The 14,403-nt window shown below is 39.8% G+C and overlaps 1 protein-coding gene across 4 annotated transcripts in view; it reads right to left on the bottom strand.

The window, feature by feature from the left end:
* The window catches only part of RASGEF1B (RasGEF domain family member 1B), a 580,386-nt gene that overhangs the window by 220,864 nt on the left and 345,119 nt on the right, over window positions 1-14,403 (bottom strand). The window lies entirely within an intron of this gene.

The following is a 14,403-nucleotide window of genomic DNA, read 5'->3' as shown; positions in this document are numbered from 1 at the left end:
ACAATTTTCCTAAATTTAGGAATATATCAAGTAAAAAAAAAAAAAAAGACTGGAACTCCCAAACTCTAAGTCTTACTCAAAGACACAGTACACTCCAGATGGTAATGAATAGTGATTCCAAAACCTCAGCTTCAAGTCAGGCAAATTATTCTAATGGATAAATAAACAGTGGCGCAAATTTCCCTCACATTTTTAGGAAGTAGGAAAACCTGTACTAAACAAACAAACCCACAAAAGACAGACTTGTGTATCTTAAGCTGTTCAGGGCATTTATCATAAATTTGTAAGTGTAGAAGTCAATATTACACTTACATGGCAGATTTTCTCCTTAAGATTATGTAGGCTTAAATAATTTTATGATTTTTGCTTGATTTGAAGACCTCTCAGAGCGGATCCTAGCAAATGAAAATTATATAAAGTCTCTAGATTATAACTAGGTCTATGCACTTCATACTAATGTATTATAAATTGATCAACTGGGGGCTCCTGGGCGGTTCAGTCAGTTAAGCGTCAAACTCTTGATTTCAGCTCAGGTCATGATCTCACAGTTTGTGAGATCAAGCCCTGCATTGGGCTCTGCACTGACAGTGTGGAGCCTGCTTGGGATTCATTCATTCTCTCTCTCTCTGTCTCTCTTTCTCTCTCTCTCTCCCTCTCTCCTTGTCTCTTTCTGTCTGTCTCTCTCTCAAAATAAACATTTTTAAAAATTAAAAAAATAATAATAAAATAAAAATAAATTGATTGACAGTAAGCAAAGTAAACCTTCCAAGTCCCACCTAATGAGCCTGAATGAAGAAGGAATTTCTAGATGCTTCCATTGATTCCCCAGACAGGGTGCATCATCTGGCCATTCGTTCCACCTGCTTATTAATTGTCAGAAAGAAAGTATGAGAGGTTCAGCCAAGGAGTTCCAACTCTTGAATTGAGTCTCTAAAAGCCTGTCTTGTTTGAGAGAATTTTCTACTTCCGGTTCTGAAAATTATAAAATAGTCATGCTGCTTCTGAAATGGATTATACCTCTCACAAATAAAGATGCAATGCACCATAGAGTGCAACTCTAGCTAAGGCTGGCACATACAAGGCATTCTTGCCATTACCTGTCCGGGACAGACAGAGCTAATCTATCAGGATAAGCCTAAACCTGAATCAAAGAGGATGAGCATTCCCTCTGAGAGTGGATGTAGTCTTTTAATCCTTCTCAACATTATCCGGCATGCCACTCCCAATGAATCTGAATTTGCACTTGAGACAAGCCCAGATCTGATTCAACAATTTTATTTCATCAAAAGTGATGGCCAAAGAAGTTACTTGCTTAAAGTCACCAAACTCGTTCGTGACAAAACCAGGATTTGAAACCAGGTTTTCAGTGCTCTTTCCACTGTGATGGATTACGTTACTTAAACCACTGATGGTTTTGGTCTGTGGGGTGATGCAACGTGAATTTCCACCAATAGATTTAAGGATCCAGTTCATGGATACATCAGGGCAGACTCTGAAAGGCAGTGACAGAAATTCTGTAGATGGGGCTGCTTCTGAGTTGTCATTCAGAAAAAACACCAATCAAGGTGCTTATCTTTCCATATATGAATTATCAGTGTTTATGTTATCAAAGTCAAGTGAAGTCAAGTGTTTATGTTATCAAAGTCAAGTCAATGGGCCAAAATAGAGCTTTACGATTAAGGAATTCTGCAATTATTTATTAGTTTATTTACTTTAGCAGAATTAAGAACTGAATTATGAATAAACAGGTTATTTTAATCTTAAAGGGCCTCATCTTTGCCTTAGAAACTGTGGAGACACAAGGTACATGTGTGGGGATTTTGGAAGAAATATAGAGCTAAGACAGAAATACAGACTATTAAAGAGAAAAATTTGGCCTCCCTTTTCTTGCAAGTACACTCTTTGTTCATTTTCAAGTGAGTCTGGTCTGGCAAGCCCAAGCCTCTGTTATTCTGATATTCTTAGTCTACTGTACCCTTTTTGGCTCTGTTACCTTAGCAAACATTTTCGGTATTGTTAACAGTTTGAAAACCATCATTAAAAAACAGCAGGTGATGAATGGATAAAGAAGATGTGGTATCCATATACAATGGATTATTATTTGGCAATCAAAAAGAATGAAATCTTGCCATTTGCAACTACATGGAAGGATCTACAGGGTATTATGCTAAGTGAAATTAGTCAGTCAGAAAAAGACAAATATCACATGACTTCACTCATATGAGGACTTTGAGATACCAAACAGATGAATATAAGGGAAGGGAAGCAAAAATAATATAAAAACAGGGAGGGGGACAAAACATAAAAGACTCTTAAAAATAGAGAACAAACAGAGGGTTTATGGAGGGGTTGAGGGAGGGGGGATGGGCTAAATGGGTAAGGGGCACTAAGGAATCTACTCCTGAAATCAGTGTTGTATTATATGCTAACTTACTTGGATATAACTTAAAAAAATAAATAAATTATTAAAAAAAAAAACAACACGAGGTGAGAGCTTTCCATTTCTGCTTCTCCTTAACCATGCTTTTGAGCCTGTGTTAGGTTTGAAGACATTCACAGGTGATGAGAAGGAACTAGTTCCACACATCCAACAAAAGCAAGAACAAACATTATCGCAGATATCACTGTAAAGGGCTGCACCCATCACACGCATACAACGACGTGGTTGTGACAGAGGAAAGGAGTCAGTTTCGCAGGCACAGCACACTCGGCTATCTCTCAGAGGACTCCCAACCTAACAGCTGCCCACACACCATGCATAACATCCTGTCCTAGCCTCAAAGACACACGAACATGTTTTCTACCTCCGCCCTTGGCAACAGTCCCATTTCAACGGGCCACTTTGGTTTTAAATTTGCTTAGGTGGTTCATATGACTCAGGAATTCCATATTTCCAAAACCCAGGTAAAAACTCAGACATTTTAGAGAAAGGAGAATTGAAAAGTATAGGGCATCTCTGCATGTTCCTCTATTTAATGCTTCCACAGATGGCATGACCCTTCCTTGCCCAAAAGGTGATTTGAATTGCATCAGTATGAGACCACAGGTGAAAACTATTAATGTTACAGTAGAACCTCACGCCCCCCAATTCTATCCCGTTTATCAGAAGTACAGCATCCATTGGTATTATCTTAAAGGAATTCTTGTGAATTTAGTAAACCAACTACTTATTACTTATTACTTAGCAGGGCTACGTACAGATTTTGTCCCTTAAAAAAAACATCCACGGTTAAGCGTCCGACTTCAGCTCAGGTCATGATCTCACAGTCCGTGAGTTCGAGCCCCGCATCGGGCTCTGTGCTGACAGCTCAGAGTCTGGAGCCTGCTTCTGATTCTGTGTCTCCCTCTCTCTCTGACCCTCCCCCGCTCATGCTCTGTCTCTCTCTGTCTCAAAAATAAATAAACGTTAAAAAAAATTAAAAAAAAATCCACATCTTATTTAGAGAATATGTTGTTAAAGGAAGAGTCTTAGGTATTTTTTATCTGATGACAACTTATACATGTTATTTTCAGCTCGAGAAAAGAGGTGAGGAAATAAAGATTAGTGAATAGAGTCCTAAACCAGAAGCAGAAGGCTGAGTTTTAGACTAGTAAATTTCCTCACTGTCTTTCAATTTCCATTTCTCCCGTCCTGAAGCTGTCTCTGGGGATGCATGTGAAGGATGGCGAAATGTTTAACAATATTTGGAAACCATTACTCTTGAAGCAATGAAAACTACTTTGGCTCAGGAGATAATGAGAGAACCAGTGAGGGTGGTCCACATTTTTCATAGTTAAGATATAAAATGATCATGAGAGACACAGGCAGACATACTGTTTAAGTTTCTCACAAGATTTTATTTTTTAATTGACAACAGCCCCATTCCTAATCACACAAAATCCTTCCAGATCATTCTTTCCTAAGCAGTGTAGACCTTAATTTGCTGTTCTGTACTAATTTGTTGTTGCTAATTTCATAATAATAGAAATTGGGGGGAAGCCCACAGTCGAAAAGGCCAAAAGGAAACCAGGGCAAAGAGACATCTATGTGTGAGCACCAGGTTTTCATTCATATGAGGTTGGCAACCCATAGATCACAATCACTGGTGAAGCAGAGGTAGTAATTAAGAATGGAGGTCAAGAACACAAAAGAGAAGGAGGAGGCCTAACATTCAGACACACAGAATTAGAATTATAGAGCAGGCTGAATAGAGCAGACAGAAAGGGAAGAAGGCCTTAAATACCTGGGCATAACTACAGGTATTTCTACCAACCTTGGCTATGCAAATTAACTCCTACATTCCCAATCCCATATTAGGAACGTAGCCTTGGCCTGATTTCAACTTCAACAGTGGGACAACCCAGTTCAGTGTTTCCCAAACATTAGTGTGCTTATCACTAGTGTCATAAAGGATGATTTTAAGAAATACACACATTTAAAATTTTAATTTTACTTGTCATGGGTTTCTTTTTATATATGTTAGGAAACCAGAACATAACACCAATAATTTATTAGATATTATTTAAAGAAAAACACTATGGAGTAATACGAGAGGTGATATATAGATAAGGCAAAAGGAAAATCATGAACAGTCTCTGAATAACTTAAATTTGGGAAAAACTGATCTAATCTGGTGAATGTCAACACATGTTTTGTTTACTTGTTACTCTGTCTCCCCAAGAGGGGGGTGAGGCTCTTCAAAAATCACATTTTACCCAAGACACATTGTCACATAGTAACAAAAAGGTATGTTAAAAAGGGTGCCAAGGAAAAGGCACCAAAACAAGTCCAAATTCATTCTTTTGACAGAGCTTTATCAAGAGGGTAAATATTTAATGAGATTTTACAATCTCTTTTTCTAAGAGTTGCAAACAGTACTGTGTCCAGAGCTACCCTAGGTGCTTGAAATACAGTAAAGGAATGTTCTGTTCTGAGCAGTGGATAAGGCAGACACCTGAGGAGCAACACATTCCAACAAATGTGCTCAAAGCGAATGTTCCAGTCATGGCGCTCCTTCCTTTCCTGTTCTTGGCCACTTGCCATCTGCCGCCTCGTGGGAAACCCATCATTGCAGAACACACCCTCCACTTTATTAGCCCATAATTTTGAAAATACATCTTCAAGTCTTAAAGAGTCAGAATTTTAACCACTCCTTCTAAATTCTCACATTTTGAAGGGAATCTCTCCTAAAATGCTAGATTAATTTTTTAAACAATGTTAAAAAGATAAAGGGAAAGGAACATGTTCCAGGTTATAAGAAGTTGAGAGAAAAAAAAAGACAGGGGGCCAGGGTTTAGTGCAATGAGCTCTGCATCCTTATATGCTAGAACATTAATATCTAGGCAGGATTTTTTATATATATTCATAAATGTTTTAGTGATTTATTTTGCACTCACTCCTTCATTGCCTCATCCCAACGATTTTGAAAATAAACATTATCTCACTCCAAAATGGCTCTTAAAAGAGTGCTGTCCTTTTTTCTCTTCCTTTTTTTTTCTTACTGAGGACATATGATGTTATATTACTTTTAAATGTACAACGGTGACTCAACAAGTCTATACATTATACTATGCTTACCACAAGTGTCTGTATTCCCTGTGCTGTGCCCCTTTTTTTTTTCAAGACAAATGAAATTTATTTAACATGAGAAGTATGTCAGTATAAACCCCCAAATATGTCTTAGAAGTCTTCCCCACGCATGCCAGTCTCTGTGGTAGAGTTCAACAAAGCAGTCCACTTTGTCTCATGAACTGACAATGTGAGAACTGCAAAAAAGGAAGAGGTTGGAGTTCTCAGGAAAGAGAGATATCAAGCCACAACCTTCTGAAAATATAGCAAGTCTTTAAAACAATGTATTGGGCCCATAAATCTCTGAATTGTGACAAGATATCATAAAATGTCCCTATCCAGTGTCTTTCCTGATAAACTGGTCATCAGAGAAGTCCATCAGGATCAGTCTTGGCCACAGCAGAGGAACAGCCAACAGGCCTAAGTATCTGGAGTCCCAACCAGTAAGATTGCTGGTCTCTGCTCTTCTTTGTAGAGTAACTTTGTAGAGTAACAAGGTAAGTGAGAGGTGGTGAGAGAGATAGTACAGGGCTGCAATAAACATCCATTAATTGTTAGTATGTGCCACGTACAAAGGTGGGCTGTGTGGAACACAGATTTGTGAAAGGGCAAGGAGGAGATAAAGCATTCATTGTGAAACTACAATGAGTCAAGCATAATTTCAGTACTTTACAGATAATAACTTAATTGATACTGGTGACAAATGGTGAGATCAACAAATGTGTGAGGCAGGCATTACATAGATGAGAAGAACAAGATGCAGAGATTCTAAGTAACTTGTCTAAAGATACCCAGTAAAATGGAGGAGGTGGGAATGGTGATGGAGGGGGGTTGTGTCAGATCGCACATCTGTCTGACTCCCAAAGGTTTTTTGTTGGCTTGTTCTCTGTTTCTTGTTTTCCCTGTTATGTATTGAGCCCTTACAATGCATCAGGCATTATACTAAACACTTAAGGGATTATCTCAGCAAATCTTTAGAACAACCCTATCAGGTAGTTAATGTTAATTTTGAAATTTGACAGATGAGGAAATTTAGGCATAGAAAAGTAAGTCGATTCCTCGAGGTTACACAGCTTTCTGTGCTGGATCTAGGAGCCCGGGCAGTTTGATTGCAGGGCAAACTCTGAGACAATAGTCCATAGCTTCTGGATTGTGTCTAACTCCAAACTCTTTGGGAGAACAAACGAGACACACTGAGAACATATTGAGTACTGGTGCCAAGCACGTGTGCACGCACGCACACACACACACACACACACACACACACACACACAGATGTGCACATGCACACAGGGAGTGTGAACTATCTGCATGATTGATATTACAGAAACTTAAGAGATAGTAACGGGCTGATCTTCCCCAGGGAGTTCTGTCAGTCTGATGATCCAGTCGCCCGCTCCCCATGCCCGTGATTTTTTGTGGGCTTAGAGGCACAGGAACAACAAAAAATGGCTAAGGGGAGCCAGAAGGCGCCTGAGGCAGCAGGGTGGGACCGGAAGATGGCGGCTTAGGAGGACGCTGGGCTCACCGCGCATCCTGCTGATCACTTAGATTCCACCTACACCTGCCTAACTAACCCAGAAAACCACCAGAAACTAGCAGAACGGAATCTCCGGAGCCAAGCGCAGATGAGAGGCCCACGGAAGAGGGGCCCCTCCTGAAGTGGATCACCAAAGGAGAAGTGAGCTAAGCCTGCCCCTCCTGCCCCCGTGCACCTTGCCTACCCACCCCAGCTAATACGCCAGATCCCCAGCTCCAAAAGCCTGGCAGTGTGCAAGTAGCCCAAACGGGCCACACCACCCCACAGTGAATCCCGCCCCTAGGAGAGGGGAAGAGAAGGCACACACCAGTCTGACTGTGGCCCCAGCGGTGGGCTGGGAGCAGATGTCAGGTCTGAAGGCGACTCTGCCCACCAGCTCCAGTTATACACCACAGCACAGGGGAAGTGCCCTGCAGGTCCTCACCACTCCAGGGACTATCCAAAATGACCAAATGGAAGAATTCCCCTCAGAAGAATCTCCAGGAAATAACAACAGCTAATGAACTGATCAAAAAGGATTTAAATAATATAACAGAAAGTGAATTTAGAATAATAGTCATAAAATTAATCGCTGGGCTTGAAAACAGTATACAGGACAGCAGACAATCTCTTGCCACAGAGATCAAGGGACTAAGGAACAGTCACGAGGAGCTGAAAAACGCTTTAAACGAAATGCAAAACAAAATGGAAACCACGACGGCTCGGATTGAAGAGGCAGAGGAGAGAATAGGTAAACTAGAAGATAAAGTTATGGAAAAAGAGGAAGCTGAAAGAAAGAGAGATAAAAAAATCCAGGAGGATGAGGGGAAAATTAGAGAACTAAGTGATACACTAAAAAGAAATAATATACGCATAATTGGTATCCCAGAGGAGGAAGAGAGAAGGAAAGGTGCTGAAGGCATACTTGAAGAAATCATAGCTGAGAACTTCCCTGATCTGGGGAAGGAAAAAGGCATTGAAATCCAAGAGGCACAGAGAACTCCCTTCAGACGTAACTTGAATCGATCTTCTGCACGACATATCATAGTGAAACTGGCAAAATACAAGGATAAAGAGAAAATTCTGAAAGCAGCAAGGGATAAACGTGCCCTCACATATAAAGGGAGACCTATAAGACTCGTGACTGATCTCTCCTTTGAAACTTGGCAGGCCAGAAAGGCTTGGCACGATATCTTCAGTGTGCTAAACAGAAAAAATATGCAGCCGAGAATCCTTTATCCAGCAAGTCTGTCATTTAGAATAGAAGGAGAGATAAAGGTCTTCCCAAACAAACAAAAACTGAAGGAATTTGTCACCACGAAACCAGCCCTACAAGAGATCCTAAGGGGGATCCTGTGAGACAAAGTACCAGAGACATCGCTACAAGCATAAAACATACAGACATCACAATGACTCTAAACCCGTATCTTTCTATAATAACACTGAATGTAAATGGATTAAATGCGCCAACCAAAAGACATAGGGTATCAGAATGGATAAAAAAACAAGACCCATCTATTTGCTGTCTACAAGAGACTCATTTTAGATCTGAGGACACCTTTAGATTGAGAGTGAGGGGATGGAGAACTATTTATCATGCTACTGGATGCCAAAAGAAAGCTGGAGTAGCCATACTTATATCAGACAAACTAGACTTTAAATTAAAGGCTGTAACAAGAGATGAAGAAGGGCATTATATAATAATTACAGGGTCTATCGATCAGGAAGAGCTAACAATTATAAATGTCTATGCACCGAATACTGGAGCCCCCAAATATATAAAACAATTACTCACAAACATAAGCAACCTTATTGATAAGAATGTGGTAATTGCAGGGGACTTTAACACTCCACTTACAGAAATGGATAGATCATCTAGACACACGGTCAATAAAAAACAAGGGCCCTGAATGACACATTGGATCAGATGGACTTGACAGATATATTTAGAACTCTGCATCCCAAAGCAACAGAATATACTTTCTTCTCGAGTGCACATGGAACATTCTCCAAGATAGATCATATACTGGGTCACAAAACAGCCCTTCATAAGTTTACAAGAATTGAAATTATACCATGCATACTTTCAGACCACAATGCTATGAAGCTTGAAATCAACCACAGGAAAAAGTCTGGAAAACCTCCAAAAGCATGGAGGTTAAAGAACACCCTCCTAAAGAATGAGTGGGTCAACCAGGCAATTAGAGAAGAAATTAAAAAATATATGGAAACAAACAAAAATGAAAATACAACAATCCAAATGCTTTGGGATGCAGCGAAGGCAGTCCTGAGAGGAAAATACATTGCAATCCAGGCCTATCTCCAGAAACAAGAAAAATCCCAAATACAAAATCTAACAGCACACCTAAAGGAAATAGAAGCAGAACAGCAAAGGCAGCCTAAACCCAGCAGAAGAAGAGAAATAATAAAGATCAGAGCAGAAATAAACAATATAGAATCTAAAAAATCGGTAGAGCAGATCTACGAAACCAAGAGTTGGTTTTTTGAAAAAATAAACAAAATTGACAAACCTCTAGCCAGGCTTCTCAAAAAGAAAAGGGAGATGACCCAAATAGATAAAATCATGAATGAAAATGGAATGATTACAACCAATCCCTCAGAGATACAAACAATTATCAGGGAATACTATGAAAAATTATATGCCAACAAATTGGACAACCTGGAAGAAATGGACAAATTCCTAAACAACCACAGTCTTCCAAAATTCAATCAGGAGGAAATAGAAAGCTTGAACAGACCCATAACCAGTGAAGAAATTGAATCGGTTATCAAAAATCTCCCAACAAATAAGAGTCCAGGACCAGATGGCTTCCCAGGGGAGTTCTACCAGACGTTTAAAGCAGAGATAATACCTATCCTTCTCAAGCTATTCCAAGAAATAGAAAGGGAAGGAAAACTTCCAGACTCATTCTATGAAGCCAGTATTACTTTGATTCCTAAACCAGACAGAGACCCAGTAAAAAAAGAGAACTACAGGCCAATATCCCTGATGAATATGGATGCAAAAATTCTCAATAAGATACTAGCAAATCGAATTCAACAGCATATAAAAAGAATTATTCACCATGATCAAGTGGGATTCATTCCTGGGATGCAGGGCTGGTTCAACATTCGTAAATCAATCAATGTGATACATCACATTAATAAAAGAAAAGATAAGAACCATATGATCCTGTCAATCGATGCAGAAAAGGCCTTTGACAAAATCCGGCACCCTTTCTTAATAAAAACCCTTGAGAAAGTCGGGATAGAAGGAACATACTTAAACATCATAAAAGCCATTTATGAAAAGCCCACAGCTAACATCATCCTCAACGGGGAAAAACTGAGAGCTTTTTCCCTGAGATCAGGAACACGACAGGGATGCCCACTCTCACCGCTGTTGTTTAACATAGTGTTGGAAGTTCTAGCATCAGCAATCAGACAACAAAAGGAAATCAAAGGCATCCAAATTGGCAAAGATGAAGTCAAGCTTTCGCTTTTTGCAGATGACATGATATTATACATGGAAAATCCGATAGACTCCACCAAAAGTCTGCTAGAACTGATACATGAATTCAGCAAAGTTGCCGGATACAAAATCAATGTACAGAAATCAGTTGCATTCTTATACACGAACAATGAAGCAACAGAAAGACAAATAAAGAAACTGATCCCATTCACAATTGCACCAAGAAGCATAAAATACCTAGGAATAAATCTAACCAAAGATGTAAAAGATCTGTATGCTGAAAACTATAGAAAGCTTATGAAGGTAATTGAAGAAGATATAAAGAAATGGAAAGACATTCCCTGCTCATGGATTGGAAGAATAAATATTGTCAAAATGTCAATACTACCCAAAGCTATCTACACATTCAATGCAATCCCAATCAAAATTGCACCAGCATTCTTCTCGAAACTAGAACAAGCAATCCTAAAATTCATATGGAACCACAAAAGGCCCCGAATAGCCAAAGTAATTTTGAAGAAGAAGACCAAAGCAGGAGGCATCACAATCCCAGACTTTAGCCTCTACTACAAAGCTGTCATCATCAAGACAGCATGGTATTGGCACAAAAACAGACACATAGACCAATGGAATAGAATAGAAACCCCAGAACTAGACCCACAAACGTATGGCCAACTCATCTTTGACAAAGCAGGAAAGAACATCCAATGGAAAAAAGACAGTCTCTTTAACAAATGGTGCTGGGAGAACTGGACAGCAACATGCAGAAGGTTGAAACTAGACCACTTTCTCACACCATTCACAAAAATAAACTCAAAATGGATAAAGGACCTGAATGTGAGACAAGAAACCACCAAAACCCTAGAGGAGAAAGCAGGAAAAGACCTCTCTGACCCCAACCGTAGCAATCTCTTACTTGACACATCCCCAAAGGCAAGGGAATTAAAAGCAAAAATGAATTACTGGGACCTTATGAAGATAAAAAGCTTCTGCACAGCAAAGGAAACAACCAACAAAACTAAAAGGCAACCAACGGCATGGGAAAAGATATTTGCAAATGACATATCGGACAAAGGGCTAGTATCCAAAATCTATAAAGAGCTCACCAAACTCCACACCTGAAAAACAAATAACCCAGTGAAGAAATGGGCAGAAAACATGAATAGACACTTCTCTAAAGACATCCGGATGGCCAACAGACACATGAAAAGATGCTCAACGTCACTCCTCATCAGGGAAATACAAATCAAAACCGCACTCAGATATCACCTCACGCCAGTCAGAGTGGCCAAAATGAACAAATCAGGAGACTATAGATGCTGGCGAGGATGTGGAGAAATGGGAACCCTCTTGCACTGTTGGTGGGAATGCAAACTGGTACAGCCACTCTGGAAAACAGTGTGGAGGTTCCCCAGAAAATTAAAAATAGACCTACCCTATGACCCAGCAATAGCACTGCTAGGAATTTACCCAAGGGATACAGGAGTACTGATGCATAGGGGCACTTGTACCCCAATGTGTATAGCAGCACTCTCAACAATAGCCAAATTATGGAAAGAGCCTAAATGTCCATCAACTGATGAATGGATAAAGAAATTGTGGTTTATATACACAATGGAGTACTACGTGGCAATGAGAAAGAACGAAATATGGCCCTTTGTAGCAACGTGGATGGAACTGGAGAGTGTGATGCTAAGTGAAATAAGCCATACAGAGAAAGACAGATACCATATGTTTTCACTCTTATGTGGATCCTGAGAAACTTAACAGAAACCCATGGGGTAGGAGAAGGAAAAAAAAAAAAAAAGAGGTTAGAGTGGGAGAGAGCCAAAGCATTGGAGACTCTTAAAAACTGAGAACAAACTGAGGGTTGATGGGGGCTGGGAGGGAGGGGAGGGTGTGTGATGGGTATTGAGGAGGGCACCTTTTGGGATGAGCACTGGGTGTTGTATGGAAACCAATTTGACAATAAATTTCATATACTGAAAAAAAATAAAATAAAAGTAATATAACATAAAAAAAAAGAGATAGTAACTGGCTGTAGCAGAAGTGGAGATCCAGAATCCCATTGCCCCCACCAAAATGATTTCAAAGTGAAAATCACTTGTTCAATAGAACCCAAGATTGTATGTGATTAGGATGTCTGAATTCGTGAATCCTGGTTTTTTTTTTTTTTTTGGATTTATAGATCAGACAAATTAGACAAGCAGAATATAGACAGATGTCTTAGAAATACCATTTTTTTTACTTTGTAAAATAAAAACAATTACCATCTATCATCAATACCATTTCATAAAAATAAATACCATATAAATTTAGATCTGTGGAAAACTACTTGCACTGTAATTATTTGACACTCTCATGGAACAGTGAAAATTATGTCAAGATCATGCTGATTCACTGGCATCTGCCAGGAAAGGCTGGAAGCATATTATGAGACCCAGCTGAACCCATCTAAATCCTTGTTGACATGTTCTATTTTAAATTATTCTGTTCACAGAGTCTAGAATGTTCATGTGGGGCAGAAGGGATCTTAGAGTCCAGTCAAGCTCACTAACATTTCACAGAGGACAAACATGAAACCCAAAGGGATTCAGTGACAGCTCCAAATGAATCTTCCAGCTAGCCATCTCAGTGACAGGACTAAAACTCCATTCACGGATTCTTTGAGTAACCCCATGCTAGGAAGGGAAGCATGAGTAACTCTGTAGCAGTCCATATGCAGGGTAAACTCCGGGGAAATTTTACAAGTTATAAAACAAAGAAATGTTGTAAAACACAGCCTTCCCAGAGGCTGGCCGGATAAATTACGGTACTCACACACAGTCTCCAATCCCAGAAAACCACTTTTGGGAAACAGGATCCCTTTCAAGTCACTAACGTCTGGGGTTAAGTGCATAATATTTATGCTAGAATATATATTTTTCATTTGAAGTCCCTTGGAAACAGACGCTTAAGATGATATTATAAACATGAGAACTCTAATTAATATAATTTAATTACTCTTTTATGATTTAGATTTTTAGGATCTTATCATTTAATTTAATCATTTAATGAGGTCATCATTAAAAATACCAGTTATAGATCTCTTTAATGTGCAAAGGTTCTGCTTAATGAAGTTTGGCTCGTAATTGAATGTGTGCTCACAAAGACCTGATTTTCTTCTGCATGCTGTCTAGTCTTTAGGATAAAAGCACCTGCCGCAATGCTGGCAAGTAGGCATATAATAGATTTGAATTTCTCTCTTCCCTTTTCTTTAGGTGCATACATGCTATTTTTGATGTGGGTGGCAGTGCACGTGTGTGCATGGGTGTCTGTGTGTGTACCTGTTAATTGGGAATTAAAGTAGCAGCCACAAGAACTCAGGCTGCAGAGGACTGGCTTTTTGACAACCTCATCAACGGTGTAGTCAAATGGCAACCAGAATTTACACCAGACACTTCACCTGTGCAGGTTTGTCCTGCTCCCTGCAGTGACACGTTTCCCCACCCACAAGACAGCCCTGGTCCTAACCATAGCTAATTTGAGAAAGAACCCAGAACTGGTGTTCTTCAGTGATTCCTTTCCTCTTCAGAGCAGTAAATCTACTCTGGAGGGAAAGACCTAAAGACTCTCCTAGGTCTGTGTTTCTCAGACTTACTATGTATGTAAATTTCCTGAGGCTCTTGTTAAAAGGTGCATTCTGATTCTTTAGGTCTGGGATAGTGCCTGAGATTTCTAACAGACTCCCAGGTATTGCCAAGGGCTGCTGGTTCACAAAGCACACTCTGAGGAGTCACTGTCCAGGCAGCCACTTCCAAGCCCACACTGGTGCCCATGGCCACCTTCATTTACACTCACGGTGAGAGCTCTCACATTGGCGGA

This window comes from Neofelis nebulosa, chromosome 3, assembly GCF_028018385.1.
Source record: "Neofelis nebulosa isolate mNeoNeb1 chromosome 3, mNeoNeb1.pri, whole genome shotgun sequence".
In the NCBI taxonomy this organism is placed as follows: domain Eukaryota; kingdom Metazoa; phylum Chordata; class Mammalia; order Carnivora; family Felidae; genus Neofelis; species Neofelis nebulosa.
Note: the sequence above shows the minus strand (reverse complement) of the source record. Positions and strands in the feature narration are given on the sequence as shown.